Source organism: Coregonus clupeaformis, chromosome 26 (genome assembly GCF_020615455.1).
Source record: "Coregonus clupeaformis isolate EN_2021a chromosome 26, ASM2061545v1, whole genome shotgun sequence".
Classification (NCBI taxonomy): Eukaryota; Metazoa; Chordata; class Actinopteri; order Salmoniformes; family Salmonidae; genus Coregonus; species Coregonus clupeaformis.
In genome coordinates, this window is record NC_059217.1 from 4,803,010 (window position 1) to 4,822,054 (window position 19,045).

The 19,045-nt window shown below is 44.6% G+C and overlaps 1 protein-coding gene across 1 annotated transcript in view; it reads left to right on the forward strand.

Annotated features, from left to right (window-relative positions):
* Window positions 1-589: 589 nt before the first annotated feature.
* The window catches only part of LOC121540526 (BMP/retinoic acid-inducible neural-specific protein 3-like), an 85,997-nt gene continuing 67,541 nt past the window's right edge, over window positions 590-19,045 (forward strand). Inside the window, exon 1 of the mRNA XM_041849461.2 lies at window positions 590-1,168. The gene's annotated coding sequence lies outside the window, so the exon portion shown is untranslated. The remainder of the gene's footprint in view (window positions 1,169-19,045) is intronic.

Sequence of the window (19,045 nt, forward strand, 5' to 3'; positions counted from 1 at the left end):
CTCAGCTGGTGCTGTTAGCTGCCTTTGCAGTGCTGTGATGCTTGGCTTATGCACAGACATATGGGGCTGAAGACAAGAGAGAAGAGAAGCAGGCACTGAACCGTCCTTAGCTCCCATCCCTTGCTCAGACAGACAGAGCTAAATATGACACTAAGACAGGTATGAAGACTAATCTAATGGCTGTCTCACAGACAGTCTGCTTTAGCCTACAGGTATTTATTTAGGTGAGCTACATTAGTTTATTTCTTAAATGTATTCTATTTATCTGCCCCTCCAGAAAGAGATCACATCAGTTAAATTAATAATAGATTTAAAACGTCATGACAAAATAAAGACTTAAATATCCTCAGACAATAAATTCAGAAATCCATAGCTGTAGGCAATTTCACTGTGATAAAGGAGCCGCTCTCCAAAGCCCTTGTTACCATTCGCGCCACGTCAATGGTGACGGTCTTAAGTATATCCTCCTTTCGTAGCTATTACAGAGGGCTACTTGTGTTTTAAACATGTGACTGGGTGAGGATGGGGGTAAAAGGGAGAGAGGAGAGCTAAAAAAGCCAGTGTCTGCTGTTTCACCTATTGAAATGTGTCTCTCCCACTCTCTCAGAAGGCGCTGCGGAGTAGGCGGGTCAAGCAGAGCCCGGTGCTGGTGTGGATGTTATAAAATAATATTTAACCACTGGCCAGAGATACTTAAACATCCAGTGAAGCAATACCCAACTGCATTCCTCCGCAGTTGCCTTCCCGTCAGTCGCCCACTGGTGTTTCTAACGAAGGCGCGCACGCATTCCCCCATCTAGCATAATTGCGCCCTCTCTCTCCGTGGATACTTTAATTTAGTAATTATCCACCGAAAAGTCAAAAACTATGCTTCCAGGAAGGTTGAAATATACCCGGATAACCGTACCCCTTTGCTCCATAATGAAAAGCTTTTTTCTACCGAACTTCCTCAGTGGGCTGGACCGATAGGAAGGATTGCTGAGGCGCAGCGCATCCCCGACTTTTTCTCTTCTATTACTCATCCGATGTTGTGGAGTTGTGTGGGTCTCGTCCAATTAATAAATTATTCACCCCGATGAACGTTTTGTCAGTTCTATGGACATATCCGCTGATTCAGCAAGAGAATGGGAGACGCTGAGTTGAACTTTGTCTACTGTTCTGAATCGCGGTGAGTTGAGATATCCATCTTTTATAAGACCTATTGTTAGTAAGCCTGGAAAGAGCTGCGTTTTTTGTTACGTAATGGTTGGCATTTTCTTAAAATTGAATGAACACTGTCACGCAATGTAGGGACAGATTGGATAGACCTATAACTGAATGCCAGAGGTAGCCAAACCTTGAAAATAGCATTATGTCCTCTCATACACACACACACAGTGCCACTGCTGCCTATACCCAGACTACGTGCTGCACTTAGGGCACCGCTGCCGCTAGTTGGCCACCCACTAAAACGTTCATAAAAATATACTTACTGTTGAGAGATAGCATAGTAAAATACACAACGTGCAATTTCAAAAGTTTTTCTCTTGTTATCTCTCTCTCTCTCTCTCTCTCTCTCTCTCTCTCTCTCTCTCTCTCTCTCTCTCTCTCTCTCTCTCTCTCTCTCTCTCTCTCTCCCCATCTCCCCATCTTCCCCTTCGCTTCTTAACTCCCATCCCCATTTTCCAATTGCCACCCTGGCACAGAGTCTGTATTCCTGAGGGTGTATGGGCTTGCCTGCAGAGCAGAGCAGAGCTGGGGATCAGATCTCTAACTCTGATGTGCTGTGAGCAGGTCTGCCAAGCCAAGCGCTAGTCAGTCAGTCAGGCAGAACCAGCAGCTTCCAGCCATCCACAAACAATTTCCCCTCTGATTTCATAATTATACACTTCACCCTCAAGCCTCTCAAAGCCATGGGAATCAAGGCAGATTTTGAAAGCAGGGAAAGAATGTCATCAAAACCGAGCACCGTCAATCCACAAACACCACTGTAAAAAGTTGCTCCTAAATCGAAATAGAATAACTTGGCATTGATAAATTGAATGAACCCAGTAAAGCACAATGACATAACGCCATACATTTGTGCTGCTCTTGAATAGGGGATATTGTGGTTGTTGTGGATTTAGAGTATTTAGATTTATTTAAATGGTTTATATAGTCTATTTGATCCCTTTCAGAGAATTATACTAAATACTGCATACCACATACTTTATACTATTTTATATCTAGCTTGTGCTAATCCTGACTTGATGTAACATAAATCAATGTTCGGTAAATATGCCAAAATAATAGACATTCACTCATCATACCAACAGACAATGGTATGCAAATCTTGTTTCAAAGAAATGAAATGTTGTATCTATGCCTGTGGAGAGACTATGAAAAAATATGATGAGTGGACTTGGTTAATGCATGAGTCATATCTGTAGATATTGTAGAGATAGATCCATATGATGGTGATGTATTGATGTCTCTGGTTAAGGCTCCATTGGGTGAACTTATGTCAGCTTTGGTTTATCACTATACTAGGAGGGAGTCAGTACTGTCATAGTCTATGAGTCTCTCACATTAGCCGTTAACTCAGAGAGCCCCAGAGCCAAAACATGGGAGGATTTTAGCACTGAGTGCTAAAGCCTCTGTATGTACAGTATGTGTCCTGTAAGGGACTCTATGAACCATGCCCCCTCTATAGGGCGTACCACATTTATGTGTGCATGTGTGTGTGTGTGTGTGTATGTGTGCATGCGTGTGAATATGTGTTCATATAACTTCTCCATAAAATTGGTGCAGGCCCAGCTCCCTAAAGGGTTCAATCTCTTGTTCCTTTGTGGAGGCCTTTGGGTAATTTATCTCCAGAGACTGTATAAAGAGTGAGTCCATTGCCACGGCCAGACTTAAGAGCTGAATCCTGCATTCATGTCTTGTGGTGTATTGTGAGAGAGTTTGGTGGCCCAGCTGTACCCCATCAACATTATATAGCCTACTGGCTCAGTCTCACCATCTACTCGCTGTTTAGAGGCCTATAATAGAAACAATGCAGATTGGAGAGAGCATACCAAAGCACACACTAACACTGGCAAACACACACATCTTCTCACACAAAGACAATGATACCTACAGTGGCTTGCGAAAGTATTCACCCCCCTTGGCATTTTTCCTATTATGTTGCCTTACAACCTGGAATTAAAATGGATTTTTGGGGGGTTTGTATCATTTGATTTACACAACATGCCTACCACATTGAAGATGCAAAATATGTTTTAGGGTGAAACAAACAAGAAATAAGACAAAAAAAACAGAAAACTTGAGCATGCATAACTAGTCACCCCCCCCAAAGTCAATACTTTGTAGAGCCACCTTTTGCAGCAATTACAGCTGCAAGTCTCTTGGGGTATGTCTCTATAAGCTTGGCACATCTAGCCACTGGGATTTTTGCCCATTCTTCAAGGCAAAACTGATCCAGCTCCTTCAAGTTGGATGGGTTCCACTGGTGTACAGCAATATTTAAGTCACACCACATATTCTCAATTGGATTGAGGTCTGGGCTTTGACTAGGCCATTCCAAGACATTTAAATGTTTCCCCTTAAACCACTCAACTGTTGCTTTAGCAGTATGCTTAGGGTCATTGTCCTGCTGGAAGGTGAACCTCCATCCCAGTCTCAAATCTCTGGAAGACTGAAACAGGTTTCCCTCAAGAATTTCCCTGTATTTAGCGCCATCCATCATTCCTTCAATTCTGACCAGTTTCCCAGTCCCTGCCGATGAAAAACATCCCCACAGCATGATGCTGCCACCACCATGCTTCACTATGGGGATGGTGTTCTCGGGGTGATGAGAGGTGTTGGGTTTGCGCCAGACATAGCGCTTTCCTTGATTGCCAAAAAGCTCAATTTCAGTCTCATCTGACCATAGTATCTTCTTCCATATGTTTGGGGAGTCTCACACATGCCTTTTGGCGAACACCAAATGTGTTAACTTATTTTTTTCTTTAAGCAATGGCTTTTTTCTGGCCATTCTTCTGTAAAGCCCAGCTCTGTGGAGTGTATGGCTTAAAGTGGTCCTATGGACATATACTCCAATCTCCGCTGTGGAGCTTTGCAGCTCCTTCAGGGTTATCTTTGGTCTCTTTGTTGCCTCTCTGATTAATTCCCTCCTGTCATGATTAAACTGGATTTGAACCCAAATGCAGACAACTACACCGAGCCAGAGAAGGTTTAACAGGTTTATTTACAAAGTTCAAATTGTCCAGGTTTCCAAAAATAGGGGAAGAGCAAGTCCAGGTTTACAGGGAGGGTAACAGATCCAGGTTCAGAGCAGGAGTGGTACCGTAACGTCCTAGTGTCCGTGGTGAGTCCAAAAGGGAGGTCCGGTAGTGGAAAGCAGGATGGTGGTGGCAGGAGTGAAGCGGAGGCAGGAGTCAGGTTCCAATAATCTGTGGCACAGGAGAAAATTAACTAGAACAGGCCAAAAACACAAAGGGTGAAAACTAGCAGGATGAGTCAACAGCGAGACTAACATGGTCGTCTTGACTATGATCTGACGATGAGTGGCAAGTTTGACCGGGTCTTTAAGGCTGAGGTGATTATGGTGAATGAGCTGCAGCTGGAACCCTGACTCCCGCACACCAGACTTCACTCCTGCAATCAAGGACAGACAGAGGGGAGGGGGAGAGCAGAGAGAGAGCTACCTAGCAGCAGTAGGCCTAACAGTACCCCCCCCCTCTACGGACGCCACCTGGCGGCCGACAGGGTTTATCGGGATGTAACCTATGAAATTCACGGACCAGAGCAGGATCCATAATGAAGCTCCTGGGCACCCAGGAACGTTCCTCAGGACCATAACCCTCCCAATCCACCAGGTACTGGAAACCACGACCCCGGCGGCGAACATCCAGAAGTCGCCGGACAGTGTAGACAGGATCCTCACCCACGATCCTGGGCGGAGGAGGGGGACGAGAGGGCGGGCACAGAGGGCTAACCGACACAGGCTTAATCTGGGAAACATGAAAAGTGGAATGAACCCGTAGGGAGGCAGGAAGCTGTAGCTTAACCGCGCAGGGATTAACAAAAGACAGTATCTTGAACGGTCCTATAAAACGCGGCGCCATCTTCTTAGACTCCACTTTCAAAGGAAGATCACGTGACTTAAGCCATACCTCTTGACCAGGAGAGTAACCGGGAGCCTGGGACCGGTGACGGTTGGCTTGCCTCTGCATGTACGACGAAGCTCGGGACAGAGCTACCCTGGCCTTCCTCCAGACCTTGAAGCAGCGGCGCATGTGGGACTGCACCGAGGGTACCGCCAGTTCCCTCTCTTGAGAAGGGAACAGGGGAGGTTGATAACCCAGAGCACACAGAAAGGGAGACAAACCAGAGGAAGCGTTAGTCAAGGTGTTATGAGCATATTCCACCCAGGGGAGCATGGAGCTCCATGACCCAGGGTTAGACCCTGTGACACAGTGGAGAGCGGTCTCCATCTCCTGGTTCGCTCTCTCGGCTTGCCCGTTGGTCTGGGGGTGATATCCAGAGGACAGGCTGGATGTAATGCCCAAAGCTTTACAGAAAGCTTTCCATACCTGGTAGACAAACTGGGGACCCCTGTCAGAGACAATATCAGTGGGTAGACCATGAGAGCGGAACACATGTTCAACCAAAATATCAGCCGTCTCTCTGGCAGTGGGCAGTTTAGGTAGGGCCAAAAAATGAGCGAACTTAGAAAAACGATCAATCACAGTAAGAATGACAGTCTTTCCAGACGAGGGGGGAAGTCCAGTGACAAAATCCATAGCAATGTGAGACCAGGGCCGGCTGGGAATTGGCAGAGGTCGTAGATGACCAGCACTGGCCTGGGTGGAGTTCTTACTTCGTGCACATACCGTACAAGCAGCAATGAAGGCTCGAGTGTCCGCCTCCATCCTGAGCCACCAGAACTTCCGTCGCACAAAGTCAAGGGTCCGCGTAACTCCAGGGTGACAGGTAAGGGGAGACGAGTGAGCCCACTGAATTACCTGGGAGCGAACAGACTCAGGGACAAACAACCGGTTAGGAGGACCCCTCCCAGGGTCAGCTTGATGATGTTGAGCCTGTCTAACAATCCCTTCGATGTCACATGTGATGGCCGCAATACTGCAGGTAGGAGGCAAGATGGGTTCAGGGTTACTACCAGTATCAACAGCCGAATGAACACGAGACAGGGCGTCAGGCTTGACGTTGCGTGACCCAGGACGGTAAGACAGAGAAAAATTGAATCTCCCAAAAAATAGTGCCCACCTGGCTTGACGGGGGTTGAGCTGCTTCGCTGACTGGATGTATGCCAGATTTTTATGATCCGTCCAAACGATGAAGGGTTGTTCAGCCCCCTCCAACCAATGCCGCCACTCCTCGAGAGCTAGCTTAACGGCGAGCAGTTCACGATTGCCAACATCATAATTCCTCTCTGCCTGAGAAAGTTTCCGTGAAAGAAAAGCACAGGGATGCAGTTTGTTATCTTCAGGAGAACGTTGTGACAACACCGCACCTACCCCAGTGTCGGATGCATCCACCTCCACGACAAACTGGCGGTCGGGGTCCGGCTGCATCAGAATGGGAGCCGAGGCGAAGCGATGTTTCAGTTCTTCGAACGCTGATTCGGCCCCTTCATTCCAAGCGAACGGTAGTGAGATGGAGGTGAGAGCCGTGAGTGGCGCCACAATGCGGCTGTAGTCCTTGATGAACCTCCTGTAGAAGTTCGCAAACCCCAGGAATCGTTGAAGTTGTTTGCGGGTGGAAGGGGCTGGCCAGTCCGTGACAGCAGAGATCTTAGCTGGGTCCATCCGCAACTCCCCCTGAGCTATTATGTAACCCAAAAAAGAGGTCTCAGACACATGAAATTCAAATTTCTCCATCTTCACAAATAGTTTGTTCTCCAACAACCTTTGCAACACCTGGCGCACATGCAGTTCATGTTCCTGGGAGGACTCTGAGAAAATCAGGATATCATCCAGATAGACAAAAACAAACCCATTCAACATGTCCCGAAGGACATCATTCACTAGTGCCTGAAAAACAGCAGGGGCATTGGACAACCCAAAAGGCATAACCAGATACTCAAAATGTCCCAAGGGTGTGTTGAAGGCAGTCTTCCATTCATCACCTTTACGAATGCGCACCAGGTGATACGCATTTCGTAGATCCAGTTTGGTAAAGATAGTTGTACCATGAAGGAGGGGAAAAGCAGAATTAATTAAAGGCAGAGAATATTTGTTCTTAATGGTGATGTTGTTAAGTCCACGGAAATCAATACAGGGTCTGAGGGTCTTATCCTTCTTACCAACAAAAAAGAATGCCGCTCCTACAGGTGACGAGGAAGGACGAATAATACCTGCCGCCAAGGAGTCCCGAATGTAGTTCTCCATAGCCTCCGTCTCCGGGCGGGAGAGATTGTACAGGCGACTGTTAGGGAGAGGGGCTCCTGGCTGGAGGTCAATGGCGCAGTCGTAAGGCCGGTGAGGAGGAAAAGAAGTAGCTCTGTGTTTGCAGAAAACGGATGCCAGGTCATGATAGACGTCAGGGACAGCAGAGAGATCCATGGACTCCAGTGGAGGTTGAGGCACAGTGCTGGCAGGGGTCTGAGCAGAACACAAACAATTCACATGACAAAATGTGCTCCATGAAACAATTCTACCTGTCACCCAATCAATGTGTGGATTGTGTCTTATGAGCCAGGGGATACCAAGGACCAGGGGGGTATGTGGGCAGTCAATGATGTGAAACTGAATGTTATCCTGATGATTACCCGACACTCTGAGACAAACAGGCACAGTCTGATGAGTAATACGGGTCAACAATTGTCCATTTAGACCCTTCGCCTGCAGCGGACGGTCCATAGGTACAGTCTCTAAATCCATTTGTTGAGCCAACTCTCGATCCAAAAAGCTTTCATCGGCACCAGAGTCAACCAGCGCACTAACAGGGAAATTCTGGGACTGCCACTGGAGGGATGCCTGGAGCAGAATGCGGGGAGAAGAGGAAGAATCCGCTGCTCGGCTCACCAAAACTTCTCCCATTAATGATGAGCCGGCCCTTTTCCCGGACGAACTGGGCAGGAAGGAACGAAATGACCAGCTTCTCCACAATACAGGCAGACCCGAGCCTGAATACGACGTGCACGCTCCTTTGAGGACAACCGTGCCGACCCACCTCCATGGCTTCGGGTTCAGTGCTCCTAGTATCGACTGGGAACACTCGGCCTTCTCCGTAGGGGAAGAGGCGGGAGGAGTTGGTTGACGACAGACAGGTTGCTTGGAACTACCACTCCTCTCCCGGCGGCGCTCCCGAATCCGATTATCCAACCTGATGGTGAGTGAAATAAGATTATCCAGCGTAGGCGATTCATCATATGACACCAATTCATCTTTCAAGGTCTCAGCCAAAGCATTAATGAACACTCCTTGTAATGCCTCGTCATTCCAACCACTCACTGCCGCTAAAGTCAGAAACTCCACTGCCATCTCCGCCACACTGCGAGACCCCTGCCGAAGAGAAAACAAATGTTTAGCAGCCTCCTTGCCCCGTGCAGGGGTGGTCGAAAACCTTCCTCATCTCAGTGGTGAAGGCAACGTAAGCGTTGCAAATGTCCGACTGACTCTCCCAGACCGCGGATCCCCAGGAACGAGCGGAACCGCTAGTAGAGTTGATAAGGTAGGCAATACGGGCTCTTTCTGAGGCGTAGGTGAGGGGCTGTTGTTCAAACACCAACGAGCATTGAGTCAAAAAATCACCACAGGTTCCCATGTTCCCGTCATAGCGCTCTGGAGCAGGACCAAAAGGCTCTCTGATCTGGGCTGGAGGAGCCGGAAAAACAGGCGGAGCATGAGAAGGAGCAGTTTGTATGCCATGAACGAGGGGTGCATTATTAACTTGGGTAGTAAGGGCAGACACTTGATTGGTGAGTAATTGAACCTGATTAAGCAGCACCTGACTGTTCTCAGATATAGTCTTAAACAGGGTATCATGTTGGCCAAGTAAAATGCCCTGATTGGCTATGGCAGTCCGAATTTGAGTGCACTCTGGGGTGGTATCCGAGCTACTGTCTGCTGGGTTCATGTTGGTCAGATCATACTGTCATGATTTAACTGGATTTGAACCCAAATGCAGACAACTACACAGAGCCAGAGAAGGTTTAACAGGTTTATTTACAAAGTTCAATTTGTCCAGGTTTCCAATAATAGGGGAAGAGCAAGTCCAGGTTTACAGGGAGGGTAACAGATCCAGGTTCAGAGCAGGAGTGGTACTGTAACGTCCTAGTGTCCGTGGTGAGTCCAAAAGGGAGGTCCGGTAGTGGAAAGCAGGATGGTGGTGGCAGGAGTGAAGCGGAGGCAGGAGTCAGGTTCCAATAATCTGTGGCACAGGAGAAAAGTAACTAGAACAGGCCAAAAACACAAAGGGTGAAAACAAGCAGGTTGAGTCAACAGCGAGACTAACATGGTCGTCTTGACTATGATCTGACGATGAGTGGCAAGTTTGACCGGGTCTTTAAGGCTGAGGTGTTTATGGTGAATGAGCTGCAGCTGGAACCCTGACTCCCGCACACCAGACTTCACTCCTGCAATCAAGGACAGACAGAGGGGAGGGGGAGAGCAGAGAGAGAGCTACCTAGCAGCAGTAGGCCTAACACCTCCTTGCCTGGTCTGTGAGTTTTGGAGGGCGGCCCTCTCTTGGCAGGTTTGTTGTGGTACCATATTCTTTCCTTTTTTAAATAATGGATTTAATGATGCTACGTGGGATGTTAAAAGTTTCTGATATTTTTTTATAACCCAACCCTGATCTGTACTTCTCCACAACTTTGTTCCTGACCTGTTTGGAGAGCTCCTTGGTTTTCATAGCGCCGCTTGCTTGGTGGTGCCCCTAGTGCCACTTGCTTGGTGTTGCAGACTCTGGGGCCTTTCAGAACAGGTGTATATATACTGAGATCATGTGACAGATCATGTGACACTTAGATTACACACAGTTGGACTTTATCTAACTAATTATGTGACTTCTTAAGGTAATTGGTTGCACCAGATCGTCTCCCGAGTGGCACAGTGGTCTAAGGCACTGCATCGCAGTGCTTGCTGTGCCACTAGAGATCCTGGTTAGAATCCAGGCTCTGTCGTGGCCGGCCGCGACCGGGAGACCCATGGGGCGGCGCACAATTGGCCCAGCGTCATCCAGGGTAGGGGAGGGAATGGCCGGCAGGGATGTAGCTCAGTTGGTAGAGCATGGTGTTTGCAATGTCAGGGTTGTGGGTTCGATTCCCACGGGGGGCCAGTATGAAAATAATAATGTATGCACTCACTCACTAACTGTAAGTCGCTCTGGATAAGAGCGTCTGCTAAATGACTAAAATGTAAATTTAGGGCTTCATATCAAAGGGGGTGAGTTATTTTTTTCATTTCACTTCACCAATTTGGACTATTTTGTGTATGTCCATTGCATGAAATCCAAATAAAAATCATTTTAAATAACAGGTTGTAATGCAAAAAAATAGGAACAACGCCAAGGGGGATGACTACATTTTTGCAAGTAACTGTACAAACACACGTAATCCCGCAAGGACGCACACAGACAGACACACTCACACACATGCACGGATACGCAAACGCATGCACACACACATACACACACACAAAATCAATAACTGCTGCAGCTTTCTCAATGGCCTGTTCATCTGCTCCTACTTTGAAATGTGGTCATAGATCAGACGGGACATGAGTCAGTGAGATGCCCCTGTGTTCAAATCACCGTGTGACGCTTCAAGGGGGTGTCTTCCTTAAATAATCCACATAGTCTTTAAGGCAGAGGAAGGGCCTGCTGCTAACAAGCACACAAATTAATTAATGAATCACACGTGAAACATCGCTGCAGCAATTTTATCACATCAAATATTCACAGTGGAGATAAAAAATAAGAGAAGATAGAGGCAGGAGGAGAAAGATAGAATTGAAGAGACTTAAAGAGAGAGATAGAAGGGAAGAGAGAGATAAAGGTAGACAGACAGAGGAAGAGAGGGTGGACAAACAGGCAGCAGGCAGGAGGGTCTTGGCAGGAACATGGGTCTTTGTCAGGGTTGGGTAGGTTACTTTCTAAATGTAATCGTTTACAGTTACTAATTGTAATCAGTAACGTAACTTTTGGATTACCCAAACTCAGTAACATAATCTGATTACTCTTAGATTACTTTCCCCTTAAGAGGCATCAGAAGAAGACAAAAATGAATATTACCAATTGAACAATATCTATTGCAGAATAAATCAATGCATAGCTGGCCATGAATGGATGTTGCATTTTACTTTATGGGTTGATTATGTATAGGCTTCTTCTAACCCATTGCTTTCGACTACTAAGTCTGTCAGATTTTCAGTCATTCCAATTAATTTAATACCCATCGATCTTCAAGAATATGACTTTGAAGTATAGATCAGCGAAATAGTTTGACGTGAGCATATCCCAAAAACTAAGGACTTATTAGCCTACTCTGTTGTTTATGATTTTGTTGTCATGGAGGACTGATTGGGCTCATTGCTTTGAGTTGAAAAATAAATGCTGCTCTCATGGAATGTCATGCTTTGAGCACTACCGAAAAGTTATATTTGCATGTGCAAAATGTATGCCATGTTCTGCATTTGCAATAGGCGTATTGTTTACGCTTTGTTGGTGACACTTTGATATTTCAATCACTTGCAGCTGTCTATCAAAGTGGGCTAGTTTGAGCATGTGTCTGTTTTTTTATCAGCACGAATTAGATTGAGCACTAAAAGCTGAAGCGGGGAGAGAAGGGAGGAAAGAGGAGAGGAGAGTAAAGGAGAGGAGAGCAGGACACAGAGAGATTGACTGATTAGGGCATTAAAAGAAAGATGCCTCCAAGAATGCTTGGTAATTGAAAAAAGACGATGCCAGGCAGTGGTGGGACACGTACAGTCACAAGCCTCACCTCAATAACACAAACACAATCATATTAGAAAAAGGCAGATAGCATGTGTTTTGAAAATGCTGTCATTACTGGTAAATCTAAAAATATGTCATGCTCCCTCTCTGACCGTCTCATTTTACATTTACATTTTAGTAATTTAGCAGACGCTCTTATCCAGAGCGACTAGGGTTAAGTGCCTTGCTCAAGGACACATCGACAGATTTGACACCTAGTCGGCTCGGGGATTCGAACCAAACACACACAGTAGCTCAGGTCTGTCACCCACCACCATACCAAGTACCGTAAAGGGAATACCTGTTAGCCCAGTTTTGTCTGTTATATTTACAGTTATTCACTCAGCAGAACTAATGCTCTTTATTTAGGAGGAACCTTTTGGGCCTGCTTGTACTCGGCTACTAGCTCTCGTTTTCAGAAGAGGCCTGTGTGCTTTACTGAGATTTATTGAAGCTTTTGCCCACTCCACTCCACTCCCAGCCTCCCAGTGATATGCAACCAATTGAGCACTTACGAGCTGGATAGCCATAATTAAGATTGTAACCCTAGGTGGAAAATTGTAAATAATGGCTACTTCTCAGAAAGTATTAAACTGTCAAGAGGAGTAAAACTAGGTTGTCCACTATCGGCATATCTATTAATTATGGCCATCGAAATGTTAGCTATTAAAATCAAATCCAACAATAATATCAAGGACCTCGAAATCCAGGGCTTAAAAACAAAGGTCTCATAGTACACTGATGATTCATGTTTTCTTCTCTGGATTACAACCAAATTATGATAAATGTACTATATTACGTATTGGATCACTAAAAATACAACGTTTACATTATTGTGTAGTTTACCAATAAAATGGTCTGAAGGTGAAGTGGACATATTCGGTATTCATATCCCGAAAAAAAAGAAATGATCTCACTACAATACATTTTAATAGAAAGTTAGCAAAAATAGATAAGATCTTGCTACCGTGGAAAGGAAAAGACCTATCTATTTGTGGAAAAATCACCCTGATTAACTCTTTAGTCATATCCCAGTTTACCTATTTGCTTATGGCCTTGCCTACACCTAGCACCTAGTTATGTCACACATGCAGCTAACAAAAATATATGGAAATGTCTGCTCTACTCAACATTACAACCAACTAATTGCAGCATTACCACAAAAATGGAAGAGGCAAGTGGAAGGTGGAGAAAGTAAGGAACTGGTTTAAGGAAATCGTGATGAATAAAAAAGTATACCAGTTTCATTTAATGACCAAAAAATTGACAGCTGTGTCATATAAATTGCAAAATAGTTGGGAAGAGATTTTAGATGTACCGATTCAATGGCACATGGTTAATGAACAGATACACAAAACAACGCTATGTTCAAAACGTAGAGTTTTTCAATGTAAATTATTATACAAAATTCTTGCAACCAATATATGGGGGTACAACCATCCCAGCTCTGCAGATTTTGCTGCGAAAAGACAGAATCATTAGATCATTTGCTTTGGTAATGTCCATATGTAGCTTGTTTTTGGTCGCAGGTTCAGGAATGCTGAAGAATTGTAACATTTACCTGGAGCTAACTCTACAAATAGCACTGCTGGGTGATTTAAAAAGTAATAGTCAGTCGATCAATAATATAATAATACTCTTAGCAAAAATCGTTATCTTTAATGTACAATATATAGAATCTATGAGAATAGAAAGGTTCAGAACTTTTGTGAAACATCACAGCGCAGTTGAAACATATATGGCAAATAGAAATCACAACTGGATGGTGTTCAGATATAGATGGGAGAGGTTGAGTGGAGCAGAACTATGGGACTAAAAACAAACAAAAGATAACTATTGTAAAATATACTGTGTCCGTAAAATGTATATAGTATGTACAGTGGGGGAAAAAAGTATTTAGTCAGCCACCAATTGTGCAAGTTCTCCCACTTAAAAAGATGAGAGAGGCCTGTAATTTTCATCATAGGTACACGTCTACTATGACAGACAAATTGAGAAATTATTTTCCAGAAAATCACATTGTAGGATTTTTAATGAATTTATTTGCAAATTATGGTGGAAAATAAGTATTTGGTCACCTACAAACAAGCAAGATTTCTGGCTCTCACAGACCTGTAACTTCTTCTTTAAGAGGCTCCGCTGTCCTCCACTCGTTACCTGTATTAATGGCACCTGTTTGAACTTGTTATCAGTATAAAAGACACCTGTCCACAACCTCAAACAGTCACACTCCAAACTCCACTATGGCCAAGACCAAAGAGCTGTCAAAGGACACCAGAAACAAAATTGTAGACCTGCACCAGGCTGGGAAGACTGAATCTGCAATAGGTAAGCAGCTTGATTTGAAGAAATCAACTGTGGGAGCAATTATTAGGAAATGGAAGACATACAAGACCACTGATAATCTCCCTCGATCTGGGGCTCCATGCAAGATCTCACCCCGTGGGGTCAAAATGATCACAAGAACGGTGAGCAAAAATCCCAGAACCACACGGGGGGACCTAGTGAATAACCTGCAGAGAGCTGGGACCAAAGTAACAAAGCCTACCATCAGTAACACACTACGCCGCCAGGGACTCAAATCCAGCAGTGCAAGACGTGTCCCCCTGCTTAAGCCAGTACATGTCCAGGCCCGTCTGAAGTTTGCTAGAGTGCATTTGGATGATCCAGAAGAGGATTGGGAGAATGTCATATGGTCAGATGAAACCAAAATAGAACTTTTTGGTAAAAACTCAACTCGTCGTGTTTGGAGGACAAAGAATGCTGAGTTGCATCCAAAGAACACCATACCTACTGTGAATTATGGGCGTGGAAACATCATGCTTTGGGGCTGTTTTTCTGCAAAGGGACCAGGACGATTTTGAGTGAAATCCTCCTTCCATCAGCAAGGACATTGAAGATGAAACGTGGCTGGGTCTTTCAGCATGACAATGATCCCAAACACACCGCCCGGGCAACGAAGGAGTGGCTTCGTAAGAAGCATTTCAACGTCCTGGAGTGGCCTAGCCAGTCTCCAGATCTCAACCCCATAGAAAATCTTTGGAGGGAGTTGAAAGTCCGTGTTGCCCAGCGACAGCCCCAAAACATCACTGCTCTAGAGGAGATCTGCATGGAGGAATGGGCCAAAATACCAGCAACAGTGTGTGTAAACCTTGTGAAGACTTACAGAAAACGTTTGACCTGTGTCATTGCCAACAAAGGGTATATAACAAAGTATTGAGAAACTTTTGTTATTGACCAAATACTTATTTTCCACCATAATTTGCAAATAAATTCATTAAAGATCCTACAATGTGAATTTCTGGAATAATTTTTCTCATTTTGTCTGTCATAGTTGACGTGTACCTATGATGAAAATTACAGGCCTCTCTCATCTTTTTAAGTAGGAGAACTTGCACAATTGGTGGCTGACTAAATGCTTTTTTTCCCTACTGTATAAGCTGGAGGTAGAAGCCTAAGTGTTGTTGTCCATTAGTGTACTCCAATTAGTTAGGAGAAAATAATAAAGGAAAATATATTTTAAAATATATATATACATTGAGGGAAAAAAGTATTTGATCCCCTGCTGATTTTGTACGTTTGCCCACTGACAAAGAAATGATCAGTCTATAATTTTAATGATAGGTTTATTTGAACAGTGAGAGACAGAATAACAACAAAAAAATCCAGAAAAACGCATGTCAGAAATGTTATAAATTGATTTGCATTTTAATGAGGGAAATAAGTATTTGACCCCCTCTCAATCAGAAAGATTTCTGGCTCCCAGGTGCCTTTTATACAGATAACGAGCTGAGATTAGGAGCACACTCTTAAAGGGAGTGCTAATAATGTCAGTTTGTTACCTGTATAAAAGACACCTGTCCACAGAAGCAATCAATCAATCAGATTCCAAACTCTCCACCATGGCCAAGACCAAAGAGCTCTCCAAGGATGTCAGGGACACGATTGTAGACCTACACAAGGCTGGAATGGGCTACAAGACCATCGCCAAGCAGTTTGGTGAAAAGGTGACAACAGTTGGTGCGATTATTCACAAATGGAAGAAACATAAAAGACCTGTAAATCTCCCTCGGCCTGGGGCTCCATGCAAGATCTCACCTCGTGGAGTTTCAATGATCATGAGAACGGTGAGGAATCCGCCCAGAACTACACAGGAGGATCTTGTCAATGATCTCAAGGCAGCTGGGACCATAGTCACCAAGAAAACAATTGGTAACACACTACACCATGAAGGACTGAAATCCTGCAGCGCCTGCATGGTCCCCCTGCTCAAGAAAGCACATATTCAGGCCCGTCTGAAGTTTGCCAATGAACATCTGAATGATTCAGAGGAGAACTGGGTGAAAGTGTTGTGGTCAGATGAGACCAAAATGGAGCTCTTTGGCATCAACTCAACTCGCCGTGTTTGGAGGAGGAGGAATGCTGCCTATGACCCCAAGAACACCATCCCCACCATCAAACATGTAGGTGGAAACATATTATGCTTTGGTGGTGTTTTTCTGCTAAGGGGACAGGACAACTTCACCGCATCAAAGGGACGATGGACGGGGCCATGGACCGTCAAATCTTGGGTGAGAACCTCCTTCCCTCAGCCAGGGCATTGAGAATGGGTCGTGGATGGGTATTCCAGCATGACAATGACCCAAAACACACGGCCAAGGCAACAAAGGAGTGGCTCAAGAAGAAGCACATTAAGGTCCTGGAGTGGCCTAGCCAGTCTCCATACCTTAATCCCATAGAACATCTGTGGAGGGAGCTGAAGGTTCGAGTTGCCAAACGTCAGCCTCGAAACCTTAATGACTTGGAGAAGATCTGCAAAGAGGAGTGGGACAAAATCCCTCCTGAGATGTGTGCAAACCTGGTGGCCAACTACAAGAAACATCTGACCTCTGTGATTGCCAACAAGGGTTTTGCCACCAAGTACTAAGTCATGTTTTGCAGAGGGGTCAAATACTTATTTCCCTCATTACAATGCAAATCAATTCATAACATTTTTGACATGCGTTTTTCTGGATTTTTTGTTGTTGTTATTCTGTCTCTCACTGTTCAAATAAACCTACCATTAAAATAATAGACTGATCATGTCTTTGTCAGTGGGCAAACGTACAAAATCAGCAGGGGATCAAATACTTTTTTCCCTCACTGTATTTATACAGTACCAGTCAAAAGTTTGGACACACCTACTCATTCAAGTGTTCTTATTTATTTTTACTATTTTCTACATTGTAGAATAATAGTGAAGACATCAAAACTATGAAATTACAGATATGGAATCATGTAGTAACCAAAAAAGTGTTAAACAAATCAAAATCTATTTTATATTTGAGATTCTTCAAATAGCCACCCTTTGCCTTGATGACAGCTTTGCACACACTTAGTATTCTCTCAACCAGCTTCATGAGGTATTCACCTGGAATTCATTTCAATTGACAGGTGTGCCTTCTTAAATGTTAATTTTTGGAATGTCTTTCCTTCTTAATGCGTTTGAGCCAATCAGTTGTGTTGTGACAAGGTAGGGGCGGTATACAGAAGATAGACCTATTTGGTAAAAGACCAAGTCCATATTATGTCAAGAGAAGCTCAAATAAGCAAAGAGAAACGACAGTCTGTCATTACTTAAAGACATGAAGGTCAATCAATCCGGAAAATTTCAAGAACCTTTAAAGTTTCTTCAAGTGCAGTTGCAAAAACAATCAAGACTGTGTGAATCAGGACTTCATGGTTGAATTACTGCAAAGAAACCACTACTAAATGACACCAATAAGAAGAAGACACCTGCTTGGGCCAAGAAAAACGAGCAATGGACATTAGACCGGTGGAAATATGTCCTTTGGTCTGGAGTCCAAATTGGAGATTTTTGGTTCCAACCGCGGTGTGGGTGAACGGATGATCTCCGCATGTGTATTTCCCACTTTAAAGCATGGAGGAGGAGGTGTTATGGTGTGGGAGTACTTTGCTGGTGACACTGTCAGTAAAATATATATATATATATATATATATATATATATATATATATATATATATATATATATATATATATATACAGTGGGGAGAACAAGTATTTGATACACTGCCGATTTTGTAGGTTTTCCTACTTAAAAAAGCATGTAGAGGTCTGTCATGTTTATCATAGGTGCACTTCAACTGTGAGAGACGGAATCTAAAACAAAAATCCAGAAAATCACATTGTATGATTTTTAAGTAATTCATTTGCATTTTATTGCATGACATAAGTATTTGATACATCAGAAAAGCAGAACTTAATATTTGGTACAGAAACCTTTTTTTGCAATTACAGAGATCATACGTTTCCTGTAGGTCTTGACCAGGTTTGCACACACTGCAGCAGGGATTTTGGCCCACTCCTCCATACAGACCTTCTCCAGATCCTTCAGGTTTCAGGGCTGTCGCTGGGCAATACGGACTTTCAGCTCCCTCCATAGATTTTCTATTGGGTTCAGGTCTGGAGACTGGCTAGGCCACTCCAGGATCTTGAGATGCTTCTTACGGAGCCACTCCTTAGTTGCCCTGGCTGTGTGTTTCGGGTCGTTGTCATGCTGGAAGACCCAGCCACGACCCATCTTCAATGCTCTTACTGAGGGAAGGAGGTTGTTGGCCAAGATCTCACGATACATGGCCCCATCCATCCTCCCCTCAATACGGTGCAGTCGTCCTGTCCCCTTTGCAGAAAAGCATCCCCAAAGAATGATGTTTCCACCTCCATGCTTCACGGTTGGGATGGTGTTCTTGGGGTTGTACTCATCCTTCTTCTTCCTCCAAACATGGCGAGTGGAGTTTAGACCAAAAAGCTCTATTTTTTCTCATCAGACCACATACCTTCTCCCATTCCTCCTCTGGATTATCCAGATGGTCATTGGCAAACTTCAGATGGGCCTGGACATGCGCTGGCTTCAGCAGGGGGACTTGCGTGCGCTGCAGGATTTTAATCCATGATGGCGTAGTGTGTTACTAATGGTTTTCTTTGAGACTGTGGCCCCAGCTCTCTTCAGGTCATTGACCAGGTCCTGCCGTGTAGTTCTGGGCTGATCCCTCACCTTCCTCATGATAATTGATTCCCCACGAAGTGAGATCTTGCATGGAGCCCCAGACCGAGGGTGATTTA